This window comes from Heterodontus francisci, chromosome 7 (assembly GCF_036365525.1).
Source record: "Heterodontus francisci isolate sHetFra1 chromosome 7, sHetFra1.hap1, whole genome shotgun sequence".
Classification (NCBI taxonomy): Eukaryota; Metazoa; Chordata; class Chondrichthyes; order Heterodontiformes; family Heterodontidae; genus Heterodontus; species Heterodontus francisci.
In genome coordinates, this window is record NC_090377.1 from 2,235,236 (window position 1) to 2,255,909 (window position 20,674).

The window sequence follows — 20,674 nt, forward strand, 5'->3', positions numbered from 1 at the left end:
TCCTGGAACTCATTTCCTAACAGCACTGTGGGTACATGGACTGTAGTGGTTCAAGAAGGCAGCTCACCACCACCTTTTCAAGGGCAATTAGGGATGAGCAATAAATGCTGGCCTGGCCAGTGATGCCCACATCTGATGAAAAAAAAAGAAATGCATCCAACTAACAATCTGAGCTCTGAGGAAAAATATCAGGTTTCAACCTCGATTTCTGAGACGGAGTGTTTCAAATAACGTGAAAGGAGGTTTAAAAACCACAACATTCATTCAATGGGTAAATGTAACTGTTATTGTGAGATGTAACTGAAGTTTTTTTCATGTTGATTAGATTATATTTTGGAAATTCGGTTAGTGAAGAAATGATGTATAAACATTTTCCAAAAATACGTTTACATATGATTTGTGAGGAAAAATAATGTACTGAGAGACTGGGAGCTGTGACAGCCGAATGACCAGATTAACACTGGAAATCCTGTAGCAGCTGCACCAACACTGTAATGTCAGGTAAAGGGAGACATTTTAACATGAGAATGTTTCATCGTATATTCTAATGGAACATGTTACCCTCATAATTTGAGGAGGGAGGGATGGGACAGTTATGTTTCCAGGGAGTTGAGATCAAGTGTAGTTGTCTTGGGAAGATGGTGCATAATTGGGCAAAATCCAGTCCCCATTTTTAAGTCATAGTTTCTGTCTTTGAAAGTGTTGTGGCTCAGTGGGAACAGTCTCACCTCTAAATCAAAGCATGGGTTCAACCCCACGACAGAGCCCTGGGCACAAAATCCCAGCTGCATTCCAGTGCCGCACTGTCAGAGGGTCAGTACTGAGGGAGTGCCGCACTGTCGGAGGGTCAGTGCTGAGGGAGTGCCGCACTGTCGGAGGGTCAGTGCTGAGGGAGTGCCGCACTGTCGGAGGGTCAGTGCTGAGGGAGCGCCGCACTGTCGGAGGGTCAGTGCTGAGGGAGCGCCGCACTGTCGGAGGGTCAGTGCTGAGGGAGCGCCGCACTGTCGGAGGGTCAGTGCTGAGGGAGCGCCGCACTGTCGGAGGGTCAGTGCTGAGGGAGCGCCGCACTGTCGGAGGGTCAGTGCTGAGGGAGCGCCGCACTGTCGGAGGGTCAGTGCTGAGGGAGCGCCGCACTGTCGGAGGGTCAGTGCTGAGGGAGCGCCGCACTGTCGGAGGGTCAGTGCTGAGGGAGCGCCGCACTGTCGGAGGGTCAGTGCTGAGGGAGCGCCGCACTGTCGGAGGGTCAGTGCTGAGGGAGCGCCGCACTGTCGGAGGGTCAGTGCTGAGGGAGCGCCGCACTGTCGGAGGGTCAGTGCTGAGGGTGCGCCGCACTGTCGGAGGGTCAGTGCTGAGGGAGCGCCGCACTGTCGGAGGGTCAGTGCTGAGGGAGCGCCGCACTGTCGGAGGGTCAGTGCTGAGGGAGCGCCGCACTGTCGGAGGGTCAGTGCTGAGGGAGCGCCGCACTGTCGGAGGGTCAGTGCTGAGGGAGCGCCGCACTGTCGGAGGGTCAGTGCTGAGGGAGCGCTGCCCTTTCAGAGGCTAAGTACTTGGGGAAAACATGCTTGACAAATCTACCGGAATTTTTTTGAGGATGTAATTAGTAGAATAGATAAGGGAGAACCAGTGGATGTGGTGCATTTGGACTTTCAGCAGGCTTTCGATAAGGTCCCACAATAGATTAGCTTGCAAAATTAAAGCACATGGGATTGGGGGTAAGGTACTGACATAGATAGAGCACTTTTGTTTGCCTTTGCTCCGTGACCTTTTGGTCAGCTATGTGGCCTGGTCCAATCTGCACCTTCTCCTTTGTTATCTCTTGCCCAACCCCCACCTCACTTGTTTATAATCTGTGACTTTTCTAATATTTGTCAGTTCCGAAGAAGGGTCACTGACCCGAAACGTTAACTCTGCTTCTCTTTCCACAGATGCTGCCAGACCTGCTGAGTGAATCCAGCATTTCTTGTTTTTGATTGAGATTTCCAGCATCCGCAGTATTTTGCTTTTATATTAGATAGAGCACTGGTTGGGAGACCGGAAACAAAGCGTAGGAATAAATCGGTCTTTTTCCAAGTGGCAGGCAGTGACTATTGGGGTACTGCAGGCATCAGTGCCAGGACCCCAGCTCTTCACAATATCTTCTTTGGCCTCCTTGTCTCGGGAGACAATTGGTAAGCGCCTGGAGGTGGTCAGTGGTTTGTGGAGCAACGCCTGGTGTGGCTATAAAGGCCAATTCTAGAGTGACAGGCTCTTCCACAGGTGCTGCAGAGAAAATTGTTTGTCGGGGCTGTTGCACAGTTGGCTCTCCCCTTGCGCTTCTGTCTTTTTTCCTGCCAACTGCTAAGTCTCTTCAAGTCGCCACACTTTAGCCCCACCTTTATGGCTGCCCGCCAGCTCTGACGATCGCTGGCAACTGACTCCCGCAACTTGTGATCAATGTCACAGGACTTCATGTCGCGTTTGCAGACGTCTTTAAAGCGGAGACATGGACGGCCGGTAGGTCTGATACCAGTGGCGAGCTGGCTGTACAATGTGTCCTTGGGGATCCTGCCATCTTCCATGTGGCTCACATGGCCAAGCCATGTGAAGCTCCGCTGACTCAGTAGTGTGTATAAGCTGGGGATGTTGGCCGCCTCGAGAACTTCTGTGTTGGAGATACGGTCCTGCCACCTGATGCCAAGGATTCTCCGGAGGCAGCGAAGATGGAATGAATTGAGACGTCGCTCTTGGCTGACCTACGTTGTCCAGGACTCGCTGCCGTAGAGCAAGGTACTGAGGACACAGGCTTGATACACTCGGACTTTTGTGTTCCGTGTCAGTGCGCCATTTTCCCACACTCTCTTGGCCAGTCTGGACATAGCAGTGGAAGCCTTACCCATGCGCTTGTTGATTTCTGCATCGAGAGACAGGTTACTGGTGATAGTTGAGCCTAGGTAGGTGAACTCTTGAACCACTTCCAGAGCGTGGTCGCCAATATTGATGGATGGAGCATTTCTGACGTCCTGCCCCATGATGTTCGTTTTCTGGAGGCTGATGGTTGGGCCAAATTCATTGCAGGCAGCCGCAAACCTGTCGATGAGACTCTGCAGACACTCTTCAGTGTGAGATGTTAAAGCAGCATCGTCAGCAAAGAGGAGTTCCCTGATGAGGACTTTCCGTACTTTGGTCTTCGCTCTTAGGCGGGCAAGGTTGAACAACCTGCCCCCTGATCTTGTGTGGAGGAAAATTCCTTCTTCTGAAGACTTGAACGCATGTGAGAGCAGCAGGGAGAAGAAAATCCCAAACAGTGTGGGTGCGAGAACACAGCCCTGTTTCATGCCACTCAGGATAGGAAAGGGGTCTGATGAGGCGCCACTATGCTGAATTGTGCCTTTCCTATTGACATGGAATGAGGTGATGATACTTAGTAGCTTTGGTGGACATCCGATCTTTTCTAGTAGTCTGAAGAGACCACGTCTGCTGACAAGGACAAAGGCTTTGGTGAGATCAATGAAAGCAACGTAGAGGGGCATCTGTTGTTCACGGCATTTCTCCTGTATCTGGCGAAGGGAGAACAGCATGTCAATGGTGGATCTCTTTGCTCGAAAGCCACACTGTGTCTCAGGGTAGACACGCTCAGCCAGCTTCTGGAGCCTGTTCAGAGCGACTCGAGCAAAGAATTTCCCTACTATGCTGAGCAGGGAGATTCCACGGTAGTTGTTGCAGTCACCGCGGTCACCCTTGTTCTTATAGAGGGTGATGATATTGGCATTGCGCATGTCCTGTGCTACTGCTCCCTCGTCCCAGCACAGACAAAGCAGTTCATACAGTGCTGAAAGTATAGCAGGCTTGGCGCTCTTGATTTCAGGGGTAATGCCATCCTTCCCAGAATCAATGGCATTACTGAGTTCCGATTTTGTGGGCTGTTCGTCCAGCTCATCCATGACTGGCAGAGACTGGGCTGCATTGAGGGCAATCTCAGTGACAACATTTTCCCTGGAGTACAGTTCTAGGTAGTGCTCCACCCAGCGGTCCATTTGTTGGCGTTGGTCAGTGATTTTGTCCCCTGATTTAGATTTGAGGGGGGGCGATCTTCTTGATGGTTGGCCCAAAAGCTCTCTCAATGCCATCATACATTCCTCTGATGTTTCCAGTGTCGGAGGCCAGCTGAATACAACTGCATAGGTGTTGTCAGTAGTCATTTTTTTTTTTTTTTGAGATACAGCACTGAAACAGGCCCACCGAGTCTGTGCCGACCATCAACCATCCATTTATACTAATCCAACACTAATTCCATATTCCTACCTCATCCCCACCTGTCCCTATGTTTCCCTACCACCTACCTATACTAGGGGCAGTTGCTAATGGCCAATTTACCTATCAACCGGCAAGTCTTTGGCTGTGGGAGGAAACCGGAGCACCCGGAGGAAACCCACGCAGACACAGGGAGAACTTGCAAACTCCACACAGGCAGTACCCAGAATTGAACCCGGGTCGCTGGAGCTGTGAGGCTGCGGTGCTAACCACTGTGCCACTGTGCCGTCCACAGCGCCTGGCTGTTCTTTGTGCAGCACTTCTGGCTGCTTTAAGTGCTACGGATGTTAACTGGGGGCTTTCTTGTAGTTCAGCAGTGCAATGCGTTTAGCGGCTATGACAGGTTCCAGCTCTTCAAAATGAGATTGAAACCAGTCTGCATTCCGCTTCAGACGTTTGCCAAAGGTGGTCATTGCTGAGTCATAGATCGCATCTCTGATGTGGGCCCACTTGGTCTCTGCATCCCCTGTGGGAGTGTTTTGAAGGGCTTTTTCAAGTGAATTTAGAAACTTACGTAACAGCTGTGGTTGAGAAATTCTGCTATTGTTGATGCGCGGGTGGCCCTTCTGCTTGGAGTGATGCAGCTTCTTTGGTTTGAGGCTAACCTTGCTGCAGATGCAGTATAATGTGGATAAATGTGAGGTTATCCACTTTGGTGGCAAAAACAGAAAGGCAGATTATTATCTGAACGGCAATAGATTGGGAAAGGGGGAGGTTCAGCGAGACCTGGGTGTCCTTGTGCACCAGTCGCTGAAAGTAAGCATGCAGGTGCAGCAGGCAGTTGAGAAGGCAAATGATATGTTGACCTTCATAGCGAGAGGATTCGAGTCCAGGAGCAGGGATGTCTTGCTGCAATTATATAGGGCCTTGGTGAGACCACATCTGGAGTATTGTGTGGAGTTTTGGTCTCCTTATCTGAGGAAGAATGTTCTTGCGGTGATGGGAGTGCAGCGAAGGTTTACCAGACTGATTCCTGAGATGGCAGGACTGATGTATGAAGAGAAATTGGGTCAATTAGGCTTGTATTCGCTGGAAGAATGAGAGGGGATCTCATAGAAACCTACAAAATTCTAACAGGACTGGACAGACTAGATGCAGGAAGGATGTTCCCGATGGCGGGGGAGTCCAGGACCAGGGGGTCACAGTCTAAGGATAAAGGGGTAAGCCATTTAGGACTGAGATGAGGGATTCCTTCACCCAGAGAGTGGTGAACCTGTGCAGTTCTCTACCACAGAAAGCAGTTGAGGCCAAATCATTAAATATGTTCAAGAAGGAGTTAGATATAATTCTTAGGGCGAAAGGGATCAAGGGGAACGGGGAGAAAGCGGGAACAGGGTACTGAGTTTGGATGATCAGCCATGTTCATATTGAATGCGGAGCAGGCTCAATGGGCCGAATGGCCGACTCCTGCTATTTTCTATGGTTTCAGAGGGTCAGTACTGAGGGAGTGCTGCACTGTCGGAGGGTCAGTACTGAGGGAGTGCTGCACTGTCGGAGGGTCAGTACTGAGGGAGCGCTGCACTGTCGGAGGGTCAGTACTGAGGGAGCGCTGCACTGTCGGAGGGTCAGTACTGAGGGAGCGCTGCACTGTCGGAGGGTCAGTACTGAGGGAGCGCTGCACTGTCGGAGGGTCAGTACTGAGGGAGCGCTGCACTGTCGGAGGGTCAGTACTGAGGGAGCGCTGCACTGTCGGAGGGTCAGTACTGAGGGAGCGCTGCACTGTCGGAGGGTCAGTACTGAGGGAGCGCTGCACTGTCGGAGGGTCAGTACTGAGGGAGCGCTGCACTGTCGGAGGGTCAGTACTGAGGGAGCGCTGCACTGTCGGAGGGTCAGTACTGAGGGAGCGCTGCACTGTCGGAGGGTCAGTACTGAGGGAGAGCTGCACTGTCGGAGGGTCAGTACTGAGGGAGCGCTGCACTGTCGGAGGGTCAGTACTGAGGGAGCGCTGCACTGTCGGAGGGTCAGTACTGAGGGAGCGCTGCACTGTCGGAGGGTCAGTACTGAGGGAGCGCTGCACTGTCGGAGGGTCAGTACTGAGGGAGCGCTGCACTGTCGGAGGGTCAGTACTGAGGGAGCGCTGCACTGTCGGAGGGTCAGTACTGAGGGAGCGCTGCACTGTCGGAGGGTCAGTACTGAGGGAGCGCTGCACTGTCGGAGGGTCAGTACTGAGGGAGCGCTGCACTGTCGGAGGGTCAGTACTGAGGGAGCGCTGCACTGTCGGAGGGTCAGTACTGAGGGAGTGCTGCACTGTTAAGAGGTATTGTCTTCTCGATGACAATCCAAAGCCCTGTTTGCTCTGTGGTGGATGTGAATGATGTCATGGCACTATTTAGATGAAGAGCAAGTCTGTTTCCTTGGTGTCCTGGGTCAATATTCATCCCTCAATCAATATCACCAAAATAAATTATCTTTTAGTTATCTGGTTGTTTGTGCAATCGTGCTGTGCTCAGATTTCCTGCTGCGTCTCCTACATTACGACAGTGACTACAAATTTAAAAAGTAATTAATTGGCTTTAAAGCAGTTTGGGATGTTCTGTTGTCATGAATGGAGCAGTGGAATTGCAGGTCTTTCCGTAAGTCCCCATTTATAATGGGATCAGCCTCTGTGAATGGGCCTCACCATAATTACATGTTGGCCTCTGGGTGAGGCGTTAGATTGCGTAGCTGCTCAGCAGTTTGACGCCATCTCAGTTTTTGTGGGTAAATTTGAGACATTCTGGTTGTATTATTGATGTCATGCTTCACTTTTTGCCTGTAACGACCACGCTTCCCCCTACTCTCCCACTACACCCACTTCCCTTGCCCTCCCCCCCCCCCCACCCCCGGTGGGCTTCATGTCTCTTCCTGCTGCTTCCCCACCTTGAGCAGTCTCACCGAATCCTCAATCACACCCGTCCCCTTCAGTTCCACCAGCAACTCTGTGCCCCCAATTTCAGCAGCACTGCTCTCCGCCAACGCTCCCCCCACCCACCTCCCAGAATTAGTTGTTGTGATCTGGAATGTGCTGCCTGAAAGGGCAGTGGAAGCAGATTCAATAATAACTTGCGAAAAGGGAATTGGGTAAATACCTGAAGAGAAACAAAATTTCAGGACGATGGGGGAAAGAGCAGGGGAGAGTGGGACTGATTGGATAGATCTTTCAAAGAGCCAGCATAGACACGATGGACACAATGGCCGAATGGTCTCCTGTGCTGCATCACGCTATTAAACAGAATGAACTACAAACCATAAATATATTCATTTATATGTTAACAAAACTGTGAACAATCTCCAAGCTCGAATTTTTCCATGTGAGAAAGAAATTGATGGTTTCAATTAACAGAAATCCCAGTGGGAGAAGAGTCTAATTAAAGCCTCCACTCCCCGAGACACTAATCCCTCCCCATCACCCCACTCACTCCTGTGCTCATGCTCAAGGAGATTTTCTTGATCGCCACCTCACCAATCTACCTGTCATCGATACATCTGTCTATGACAGTATTGTTAGGAGTGGTCACCACCCAGTCCTTGTGGAGACAAAGCCCCGTCTTCATAGTGAGGACACCCTCCATTGTGTTCTGTGGCACTGCCACTGTGCTAAATGGGATAGACTCAGAACAGATCAAGCAGCTCAAAATGGGCATCTATGAGGTGCTGTGTGCCATCAGCAGCAGCAGAATTGTATTCAATCACAATCTGTAACCTCATGGCCTGGCATAAGCAGTCCGTGTAGAAATGCAGCAAGACCTGGACAATATCCAGGCTTGGGCTGATAAGTGGCAAGTAACATTCGAGTCACACAAGTGCCAGGCAATGACCATCTCCAACAAGAGAGAATCTAACCATCTGCCCTTGACATTCAATGGCATTACCTTCGCTGAATTCCCCACTATCAACATCCTAGGGGTTACCATTGACCAGAAACTGAACTGGAGTAGCCATATAAATACCGTGGCTACAAGAGCAGGTCAGAGGCTAGGAATCCTGAGGCGAGTAACTCACCTCCTGACTCCCCAAAACCTGTCCACCATCTACAAGGCACAAGTCAGGAGTGTGATGGAATACTCTCCACTTGCCTGGATGGGTGCAGCTCTAACAACACTCAAGAAGCTCGACAACACTCAAGAAGCTCGACACCATCCAGGGCAAAGCAGCCCGCTTGATTGGCACCCCATCTACAAACATTCACTCCCTCCACCACCGATGCATAGAAACATAGAAAATAGGAGCAGGAGTAGGCCATTCGAGCCTGCTCTGCCATTCAATACGATCATGGCTGATTATCCAAACTCAGTACCCTGTTCCTGCTTTCTCCCCGTATCCCTTGATCCCTTTAGTCCTAAGTACTATATCTAATTCTTTCTTGAATATATTTAATGATTTGGCCTCAACTGCTTTCCGTGGTAAAGAATTCCACAGATTCACCACTCTCTGGGTGAAGAAATCTCTCCTCATCTCAAAGAACAAAGAACAGTACAGCACAGGAACAGGCCATTCGGCCCTCCAAGCCTGCGCCGAACTTGATGCCTGTCTAAACTAAAACCTTCTGCACTTCCGGGGACCGTATCCCTCTAATCCCTTCCTATTCATGTATTTGTCAAGATGCCTCCTAAATGTCGCTATCGTACCTGGTTCCACCACCTACCCTGGCAGCAAGTTCCAGGTACTCACCACCCTCTGTCTAAAATAATTTGCCCCGCACATCCCCTCTAAACTTTTCTGCTCGCACCTTAAACCTCAGTCTCAGTCCTAAATAGCTTACCCCTTATCCTTAGACTGTGACCCCTGGTCCTGGACTCCCCCGCCATCAGGAACATCCTTCCTGCATCTAGTCTGTCCAGTCCTGTTAGAATTTTGTAGGTTTCTATGAGATCCCCTCTCATTCTTCTAAACTCTAGCGAATACAAGCCTAATCGACCCAATCTCTCTTCATACATCAATCCCGCCATCTCAGGAATCAGTCTGGTGAACCTTCGCTGCACTCCCTCTATAGCAAGAACATCCTTCCTCAGATAAGGAGACCTAAACTGCACACAATATTCCAGATGTGGTCTCACCAAGGCTTTGTATAATTGCAGCAAGACATCCTTGTTCCTGTACTCATCCTGTCACTATGAAGGCCAAGATGCACAATGACAGCAGTGTGTACCATCTACAAGATGCACTGCAGCAACTCACCAAAGCTCCTTAGACAGCACCTTCCAAACCTGTGACCTCTACAAACTAGAAGGGCAAGGGCAGCAGATTTAGATTTAGAGATACAGCACTGAAACAGGCCCTTCGGCCCACCGAGTCTGTGCCGACCATTAACCACCCATTTATACTAATCCTACACTAATCCCATATTCCTACCACATCCTCACCTGTCCCTATATTCCCCTACCTATACTCGGGGCAATTTATAATGGCCAATTTACCTATCAACCTGCAAGTCTTTTGGCTGTGGGAGGAAACCAGAGCACCCGGAGGAAACCCACGCAGACACAGGGAGAACTTGCAAACTCCACGCAGGCAGTAGCCGGAATTGAACCTGGGTCGCTGGAGCTGTGAGGCTGCGGTGCTAACCACTGCGCCACTGTGTCACAGATGCATGGGAACATCACCACCTGCAACTTCCCCTCCAAGTCACACACCACCCTGACTTGGAACTATATCGCTGTTCCTTCACTGTCGCTGGGTCAAAATCCTGGAACTCCCTTCCTAACAGCACTGTGGGTGTACCTACCCTACATGGACTGCAGCGGTTCAAGAAGGCAGCTCACCACCACCTTCTCAAGGGCAAATCGGAATGAAAATAAATAGTGACCTTGCCAGTGACACCCACATCCCATTAACCAATGAATGAAACGTTCTGCACTGTTTCTTGTCAGTTCCCAGATCGGCCCAGCAGATGGCAGTCACATCCCACTAATGTCTCCATCGGATTGAAATAAAACATCTCCATTTATTGCAGAATTCAGCAGAAACTTTCATCCCGTGAGGAAACTTTATATATGCATAGGGTCCCTTTCATACACTTGCTGTACCCACAGCATCACAAAGTGTGTGAAAGGAAGGAGAGAATTGGGGGTGAGGTATGCAGAGTGGGAGTTGACTGGGTGGAATATTAAAAGATGTAACTCGAGTGCCACAAGGATCAGTGCTGGAGTTTCAGCTATTTACAATCTATATTAATGACTTAGATGAGAGAGCAAGTGTTATGTATCCAAGTTTGCTGATGAAACAAAGCTAGATGGGAAAGTAAGCGGTGAGGAGGCTGCAAAGGGGTTGCACCAGGATATATTGATTGATGAAGAAACTTACAGCTGCAGTATAATGTGGGAAAGTGTGAAATTAACCATTTTGGTAGGAAGAATGGAAAAAGAATATTTTTTTAAAAGGTGAGATACCAGCAAACAATTACAAAGGTAAATGGTACCATAGTGATTATTGCAAGTGGGTTGCAGTATAAGAAATAGGGAAGTCCTACTGTAATTATATAGAGAATGGGTGAGACTGCACCTGGAGTATTGTGTACGGTTTTGGTCTCCTTACCTAAGCATACACTTGCCATAGAGGGAGTGTAACGAAGGTTCACTGGTTTGATTCCTGAGATGGGAGGGTTTGAGTAAATTGGGCCTGTACTCTCTGGAATTTAAAAATCTCAATGGGCCAAATGGTCTCAATCCATGCAGTAAATGACTTTGACTTTATGAATGAGAGGTGATCTCATTGAAACATATAAAATTCTTCAAGGGCTTGATAAGGTTGATGCTGAGAGGCTGTTTACCCCTGACTGGGGAGTCCAGAACATGGGGTCACAGTCTCAGGATAGGGAATCGGAGATTCCAGACTGAGACGAGGAGGAATCGCTTCCCTCAGACGATTGTGAATACCCAGGGAGCTGTGGATGTTTAGTTGAGTATATTCAAGACTGAGATCGATAGATTTTTGGATTCTAAGGGATACGAGGATAGTGTGGGAAGATGGAGTTGAGGTAAAAAAATTAGTCACAATCATATTGAGTGGCGGAGCACACTCAGCTGCTATGTGACTTACTCCAGCTCCTATTTCTTAAGTTCTTATTAGATTTGGTTGGATATTAACAACAACAACTTATATTTGTCTAGCACATTAAAGTAATAAAACATCCCAAGGTGTTTCACAGGAGCATTATAAAACAAAATATGACACTGAGCCACATAAAGAGATATTAGGTCAGGAGACCAAAATCTTGGTCAAAGAGGTCGGTTTTAAGGTGCATCTTAAAAGTGGAGAGAGAGAGTCGGAGGGGTTTAGGGAGGGAATTCCAGAGCTTAGGGCCCAGGCAACCAATGATGGGGTGATTAAAATCAGAGATGCACATGAGGCCAGAATTAGAGGAGCACAGAGATTATAGTGTTACGACCAGGTGTGAAATGTGTCTCGGGGTCTGTGACTAACTTCACCGATCTTATTGTAACAGGGTTTATTTTTAAACACAGTGTTTTGAGCTCCCTCTTTGTGAATCCTTGTTCACAACTTTCCAATTATAAGGCAAATAAATGAGCACAAACAGGCTTTCTGTGGTTTCAAGAAGAAAGATTAAATTTTATTAAAACTTAAACTTAAGCTCTAATATGGTTAAGGCCTATGGATATAAGCGTGCCCACGCTAACATGCACATGTGATACACAGATGCAAATAAGGATAGTAAAGAGCAGAAGAAAAGATAAGTAGAACAGTTTGAGGCAATATCTTGTTACTGATTCTCGAGCTTGCTGTAGTCCCTGATTGAAGATATGGCCTTGCGTTTCATTGGGGCCCAGTGTTCTTCATAAACCTTGTTCACGTAGGAGATTTTTATTGCTCTGAGTTTGCGTGTCTTCGATGGTTTCGGTTCCCTGAGAGATGATCAGGCATGAGAGGAGCTTTCTGATCTCAAACCAGGAGCCAGGAGCTTTCTGATCTCAAACCAGGAGCCAGGAGCTTTCTGATCTCAAGTACTGTGTTCTCCAATTTAAACTCTCAGATCAGACCTCTGCAACATCTAGTTAGTCATGTGACTAAAACTGGTCTGACCACTTCTGTGTATTGAGCAAGCAACTACTGGGCCCCATTGTTTCAGCACTGTCTGTTACTGAGAAAATGTCTTTCCAGTCAGGAACTTGCAATTTTTAAGTTTTGATGTTCATGTGACGAAATCCTGTGTGTGCCTCAATCTTGGAGGTGGGAGGGGGAGGGGTTTGCCTGACAATCAAATCAGACAATGCAGAAGGAGACCATTCAGTCCATTGTGTACATAGTGGCTCTCTGCAAGAGCAACTCGGCTCGTCCCATTCCCCATCTTTTCACTGAAGCTCTGCAGATTTCTTCTCTCCAGATAAATATCCAATTCCCCCATTGAAACTCTTGATTGAACCTGCCTCCACCACACTCTCAGACAGTGCATTCCAGATCCTGAACACTCACTGAACCTGCCTCCACCACACTCTCAGGCAGTGCATTCCAGATCCTAAACACTCACTGAACCTGCCTCCACTACACTCTCAGACAGTGCATTCCAGATCCTAAACACTCACTGAACCTGCATCCACCGCACTCTCAGACAGTGCATTCCAGATCCTAAACACTCACTGAACCTGCCTCCACTACACTCTCAGACAGTGCATTCCAGATCCTAAACACTCACTGAACCTGCATCCACCGCACTCTCAGACAGTGCATTCCAGATCCTAAACACTCACTGAACCTGCCTCCACCACACTCTCAGACAGTGCATTCCAGATCCTGAACACTCACTGAACCTGCCTCCACCACACTCTCAGGCAGTGCATTCCAGATCCAAAACACTCACTGAACCTACCTCCACTACACTCTCAGACAGTGCATTCCAGATCCTAAACACTCACTGAACCTGCCTCCACCGCACTCTCAGACAGTGCATTCCAGATCCTAAACACTCACTGAACCTGCCTCCACCGCACTCTCAGACAGTGCATTCCAGATCCGAAACACTCACTGAACCTGCCTCCACCACACTCTCAGACAGTGCATTCCAGATCCTAAACACTCACTGAACCTACCTCCACCACAATCTCAGACAGTGCATTCCAGATCCAAAACACTCACTGAACCTACCTCCACTACACTCTCAGACAGTGCATTCCAGATCCTAAACACTCACTGAACCTGCCTCCACCGCACTCTCAGACAGTGCATTCCAGATCCTAAACACTCACTGAACCTGCCTCCACCGCACTCTCAGACAGTGCATTCCAGATCCGAAACACTCACTGAACCTGCCTCCACCACACTCTCAGACAGTGCATTCCAGATCCGAAACACTCACTGAACCTGCCTCCACCACACTCTCAGACAGTGCATTCCAGATCCTAAACACTCACTGAACCTACCTCCACCACACTCTCAGGCAGTGCATTCCAGATTCAAAACACTCACTGAACCTGCCTCCACCGCACTCTCAGACAGTGCATTCCAGATCCTAAACACTCACTGAACCTGCCTCCACCGCACTCTCAGACAGTGCATTCCAGATCCGAAACACTCACTGAACCTGCCTCCACTACACTCTCAGACACTGCATTCCAGATCCTAAACACTCACTGAACCTGCCTCCACCACACTCTCAGACAGTGCATTCCAGATCCGAAACACTCACTGAACCTGCCTCCACCACACTCTCAGACAGTGCATTCCAGATCCTAAACTCTCACTGAACCTGCCTCCACCACACTCTCAGACAGTGCATTTCAGATCCTAAACACTCACTGAACCTGCCTCCGCCACACTCAACCATGTCAAAGGCTGCAGACAGATTGGGAAGGATGGTAGTTTGCAAGGAAGGTGGGGCAAAGGGTTGGTTTATTGAGGTAAGGGGTGATGAGTGTAGATTTGTGGAAGAGAGGGACAGTACCTGAAGAGAGAGAACCGTTAACAATATCAGCTAACACAGGGGCCAGGAGGGGAGGTTGGATATTCAACAGTTTAGTGGGAATAGGGTCAAGGGAGCAGGAGGTGGGGCTCATGGACAAGATGAGCACAGAGAGGGCATGAGGGGAGACTGGAGAGAGACTTGAGAGATATGAGAGTTCAGGGTGAGGGCAGGGGGGATGTTTTGCCAGGTGGGCGAGTGGAAGGGAGGGATGTGACAGAGGCAGCTGATAGGATGGTCTCGATCTTCGTGACAAAGAAATCCATGAGCTCCTCACACTTATTGTTGGAGGTGAGGTTTAAGAAGACAGTTTGCAGCTGAAAAAAGAAGCCGAGGATTATCTTTACATTCCAGGATGACCCTGGAATAGTGAGCAGTTTTAGCAGAGAATGCAGGACCAAGCACGAGAATGGGATTAAGCTGGACGGGATATTAAAGGTACAGGAAGTACGAGCTGGACGGGATATTAAAAGCCATGCTGAGTGAGAGGGAGTAAGGATTAGACTGGGTGGGGTCTCTGTGATTGGTCATGTACATTCTTGGTGTAAGGGTCCTGTATTTGCTTCTCTCAGACTCTGGCAGATTGCTGAGTGCAGTTGTCGAGAGCTACGACATTCATTTGAGTTTCTGTTGAAGATGAAAAATAATATCTTGTGTTCCCAGATTTCGGAGCAAAACTGGATTTCTCCCTAATTGAAAACCCACTGGGAGTCCGAGAGGATCACCTGGCTGTGCAACACAGGAGATCTGGAGATTTGGAGAATTACAAGTCAGTAATAACAGAAAATACAGCAATTCTCCTTTTAAATCGAGTAATTTCACCCTCACAACAGGAGTTTGAGAGAAGCAGAACCCAGTGATATTAAATGTTGTTCATCACTGGGGGTGAATTGATTTAAGATACTGGAAATCCAATGAAGGAGCTGCTGCAATGTCAGTGACAGCTTTGCCCTCAAACTCGAGCCGCTTTTAACCCAGTGCAAACTCTGATTGTCACAGCAAAGCAGTAATATAACACTGATTGAAACGAGAGATAATTTTATTCAGCTTTACTGTTTTCTATCAAAGCTGCTGCTGTCTTTAATGCAGAGACAATGACCTCTGACCCTTCTTTCATTTTTAGCATTTTCAATTTGCAAATGCGTTTTCATTTTTTAAAATTGGTCCATGGAACACTGCTCAATAAAACAGAATCACCACAGAAATAACATTAAACATCTGACTTACAGACTGGCAGCACATTAAAACCCCACTGGATCCAAATTCTTCCCAGTCATTCCCACTCTACACAATCCCAATGGATCAATGAGTGGGTGAGTGGTTAGTGTGACTCAGAACGGCTGGGGTGGCTGTGTGGTCAGTCTGGTCAATGTGGTCAGTGTGGTCAGTCTGGTCAGTGTGGTCAGTCTGGTTAATGTGGTCAGTCTGGTCAGTGTGGTCAGTCTGGTCAGTCTGGTCACTCTGGTCAGTGTGGTCAGTGTGGTCACTCTGGTCAGTGTGGTCACTCTGGTCAGTGTGGTCAATGTGGTCAGTCTGGTCAATGTGGTCACTCTGGTCAATGTGGTCACTCTGGTCACTCTGGTCAGTGTGGTCACTCTGGTCAGTCTGGTCAGTGTGGTCAGTCTGGTCAATCTGGTCAGTCTGGTCAATGTGGTCAGTCTGGTCAGTCTGGTCACTCTGGTCAGTGTGGTGGGTGTGGTCAGTCTGGTCAGTCTGGTGGGTGTGGTGGGTGTGGTCGGTGTGGTCAGTCTGGTGGGTGTGGTCAGTCTGGTCGGTGTGGTCAGTCTGGTGGGTGTGGTCAGTCTGGTGGGTGTGGTCAGTCTGGTGGGTGTGGTCAGTATGGTCGGTGTGGTCAGTCTGGTGGGTGTGGTCAGTCTGGTCAGTCTGGTCACTCTGGTCAGTGTGGTCGGTGTGGTCAGTCTGGTCAGTCTGGTGGGTGTGGTGGGTGTGGTCGGTGTGGTCAGTCTGGTGGGTGTGGTCAGTCTGGTCAGTCTGGTCAGTCTGGTGGGTGTGGTGGGTGTGGTCGGTGTGGTCAGTCTGGTGGGTGTGGTCAGTCTGGTCAGTCTGGTCAGTCTGGTCAGTGTGATCAGTACCACTTGGGGGTGGCTCATTTACCAGTTGAGGTGTTGCAGGAAAGCTGAATTAATTTTTGAATCGATGAGACCTGAGCCCAGTCATCGCTGAACAAACTTCATTCTCCAAACTCCTCGGAGTCAAGAAACATTTCCTGGAAACTTTAATCAAGACTGAGGTCAGGTCCATTGTCTCCACAATCAGTGAGTTTTTACCTGCTGCTGCTTCTCTCTGAATAAGGCAGGAGGTGATAATGGTGCAATTTGATATAATTCTCATTATTCTCTCAGTCGCCTCAGGTGATGCAGGAAAAGCAATTTGTTTCATCAGTGAAAACACATCTGCCACGGGCAAGATATTTATAACCAGCTGCCTCCTGTGAGAGTCCCACAAGATCAGAGATGACTCCAATTTTAAGACTACAGGCCTTCAGGGCCGAGAATTTCACCAAAAAAAACCAAGCGTCTAAGGGTTAGTACATTGATTACCCCAGTGTCATGTACTTAGATCAGTGATTGGCTACTATGTCTTTACCACTCACTATCTGCATGACAGCTCTCTGCTCGGTGACTACAAACTGTATCTCTCACATCACCTCATAGATCCCAAAACAGCTGCTTTGGAAAGCCAAGAGTTAGAATCTGAGAATTAAACAAACAGAAGGAGGCCATTCAGCCCATCGTGCTTGTGCTGGCTCTTTGAAAGAGCTATCTGGTTGGTCCCACTCTCCTGCTCTTTCCCAGACCAGCAAATTTTTTCTAATATTTATCCAATTCCCTTTTGAAAGTTACTATTGAATCTGCTTCCACCCCCCTTTCAGGCAGCGCGTTCCAGATCACAACAACTCACTGTGTAAAAAACATTCTTCTCTGGTTCTTCAGCCTATCACCTGAAGCCTTAAAGTTGAGAGTTGAAATGACTGAAGATTAAGAAATGGATTTTGATAGAATGCAAACAGTTAAGAGGAGAGTCAGTTTATGACACCCAGAATGAGCGGGTTGTCCTATGAGGAAAGGTTGGACAGACTGGGCTTGTTTTCACTGGAGTTTAGAAGAGTGAGGGGAGACCTGACTGAAGTTTATAAGATCCTGAACGGTCTTGACAAGGGGGATGTGGAAAGTACGTTTCCTCTTGTGGGTGAGTCCAGAACTAGGGGTCACTGTTTTAAAATTAGGGGTCGCTCTTTTAGGACAGAGATGAGGAGAAATGTTTTCTCTCAGAGGGTTGAGAGACTTTGGAACTCTCTGCCTCAGAAGGTGGTGGAGGCGGGGTCATTGAATATGTTTTAGGCGGAGGGAGATAGACTCTTGTTAGGCAAGGGGATCAAAGGTTATCAGGAGTAGATGGGAGAGTGGAATACGAGACACAAACAGATCAGCCATGGTCTTATTGAATGGTGGAGCAGGCTCGAGGGGCAGAATGGCCGAGTCCTGCTCCGAATTCGTATGTTTATATTCAGGTAGTGAGCTCGGGGTCCGGGCTTGTTGCTAATGAACTGTTGTCAATCTACAGTGAGAGACATTGCAGCAACTGTTCAAATCACTCAGCAGGTCAGGCAGCATCTGTGGAGAGAGAAACACGGGTAATGATTGGACTGTGCAAACTGTTAATAAGGTCAAAGCGTTTTTCACCTTTGAAAGATTAACTTCTCCACAGATTTTCCTTCATTCATTCACAGCACTTGTGTGTTGCTGGCAAGGCCCAGTGTTTATTGCCCTGAGCTAATTTTTTTTTATTTTCAAAATATACTTTATTCATAAAAAACTGTAAAAACTACATTACCAAACAATTCCAACCAGCACAAAGTCAAAAAATATGAACAGTGCAAAGGAAATCAGTTTCCTTCAATACAGGAGTGAGTTGCTTCACAACCCTTTCAATCCATTTTACCTACCAGGTACATTTTAGAGCAAACCCATATTTGGTGTATACAGCCCGAGGGGTTTCCCATAGGTCCAGCCCCTCAGTCCAGCTTGGTGGGGGGACCTTACACTGTGGTCTTTCCCCATTGAGCCTTTGCTGCGGCTGCCCCAAGCTTTAGTGCGTCCCTCAGCACGTAGTCCGGGACCTTGGAATGTGCCAATCTGCAACATTCGGTCATGGACAACTCTTTGCGCTGGAAGACCAGCAAGTTTCGGGCAGACCAAAGGGCGTCTTTCACCGAATTGATAGTCCTCCAGCAGCAGTTGATGTTTGTCTCGGTGTGCGTCCCTGGGAACAGCCCGTAGAGCACAGACTCCTGTTTTACAGAGCTGCTTGGGATGAACCTCGACAAAAACCACTGCATCTCTTTCCACACCTGCTTTGCAAAGACACATTCCAGGAGGAGGTGGGCAACCGTCTCTTCCCCACCACAGCCACCACGGGGGCATTGTGCGGAGGGGGTGAGACTTCGGGTGTGCATGAAGGATCTGACTGGGAGGGCCCTTCTCACCACCAGCCAAGCTATATCTTGGTGCTTGTTTGAAAGTTCTGATGATGAGGCATTCCGCCAAATGACTTTGACGGTCTGCTTGGGGAACCATCCGACAGGATCCACCGTCTCCTTTTCCCGTAGGGCCTTGAGGACATTCCGTGCAGACCACTGCCTGATGGACCGGTGGTCAAAGGTGTTTTCCCGCAGAAACTGTTCCACGAAGGATAGGTGGGTACGGCATGGTCCAACTGCATGGAGCGTTCCGCGGCAATGTGACCAGGCCCATCCTTCACAACACCGGGGACAGATAGAACCTCAGCACGTAGTGACACTTGGAGTTTACGTTCTGGAGGTCTACGCACAGCTTGATGCAGCCGCACACGAAGGTGGTCATCAGGATGAGGGCCACGTTGGGTACATTTTTCCGCCCTTATCCAGAGATTTGAACATCGTGTCCCTCCGGACACGGTCCATTTTAGATCCCCAGATGAAGCGGAAAATGGCTCGGGTGACTGCCACAGCGCAGGAGTGGGGTATGGGCCAGACCTGCACCACGAACAGCAACAACATGAGCGCCTCGCACCTGATGACCAGGTTCTTACCCACAATGGAGAGAGATCGCTGCTCCCACATGCTCAGCTTGTGTTGTACCCTGGCTACTCGCTCCTCCCAGGTTTTGGTGCACGCCCCGGTCCTTCCGAACCATATTCCCAGCATCTTCAGGTAATCTGACCTGACGGTGAAGGGGACAAAGGATCGGTCAGCCCAGTTGCCAAAGAACATGGCCTCGCTCTTGCTGTGGTTAACTTTGGCTCCCGAGGCCAGTTCGAACTGGTCACAGATGCTCATCAGTCTGCGCACAGACAGCGGATCCGAGCAGAAGACGGTGACGTCATCCATGTACAGGGAGGTTTTAACCTGAGTGCCTCCGCTGCCTGGGATTGTCACCCCTCTTATGCTCGTATCCTTCCTATTGCCCTCAGCTAATTGCTGCAGAAGAGGTTATAATGAGGCACCTTCTTGAAGCCAGTCTTGCTTGGCCATTCCAGAGGGCAGTTAAGATTCAACCACATTTCACATATAGGTCAGACCGAGTAAAGGTGGCAGATTTCCTTCCCTGAAGAGCATTAGTGAATCAGATGCGTTTTGTCGGAGGGTCAGTACTGAGGGAGTGCTGCACTGTCAGAGGGTCAGTACTGAGGGAGTGCTGCACTGTCAGAGGGTCAGTACTGAGGGAGTGCTGCACTGTCGGAGGGTCAGTACTGAGGGAGTGCTGCACTGTCGGAGGGTCAGTACTGAGGGAGTGCTGCACTGTCAGAGGGTCAGTACTGAGGGAGTGCTGCACTGTCGGAGGGTCAGTACTGAGGGAGTGCTGCACTGTCGGAGGGTCAGTACTGAGGGAGTGCTGCACTGTCGGAGGGTCAGTACTGAGGGAGTGCTGCACTGTCAGAGGGTCAGTACTGAGGGAGTGCTGCACTGTCGGAGGGTCAGTACTGAGGGAGTGCTGCACTGTCAGAGGGTCAGGACTGAGGGAGTGCTGCACTGTCGGAGGGTCAGGACTGAGGGAGTGCTGCACTGTCAGAGGGTCAGTACTGAGGGAGTGCTGCACTGTTGGAGGGTCAGGACTGAGGGAGCGCTGCACTGTCGGAGGGTCAGGACTGAGGGAGCGCTGCACTGTCGGAGGGTCAGGACTGAGGGAGCGCTGCACTGTCGGAGGGTCAGTACTGAGGGAGCGCTGCACTGTGGGAGGGTCAGTACTGAGGGAGCGCTGCACTGTCGGAGGGTCAGTACTGAGGGAGCGCTGCACTGTCGGAGGGTCAGTACTGAGGGAGCACTGCACTGTCGGAGGGTCAGTACTGAGGGAGCGCTGCACTGTCGGAGGGTCAGTACTGAGGGAGCGCTGCACTGTCGGAGGGTCAGTACTGAGGGAGCTCTGCACTGTCTGAGGGTCAGTACTGAGGGAGTTCTGCACTGTCTGAGGGTCAGTACTGAGGGAGCGCTGC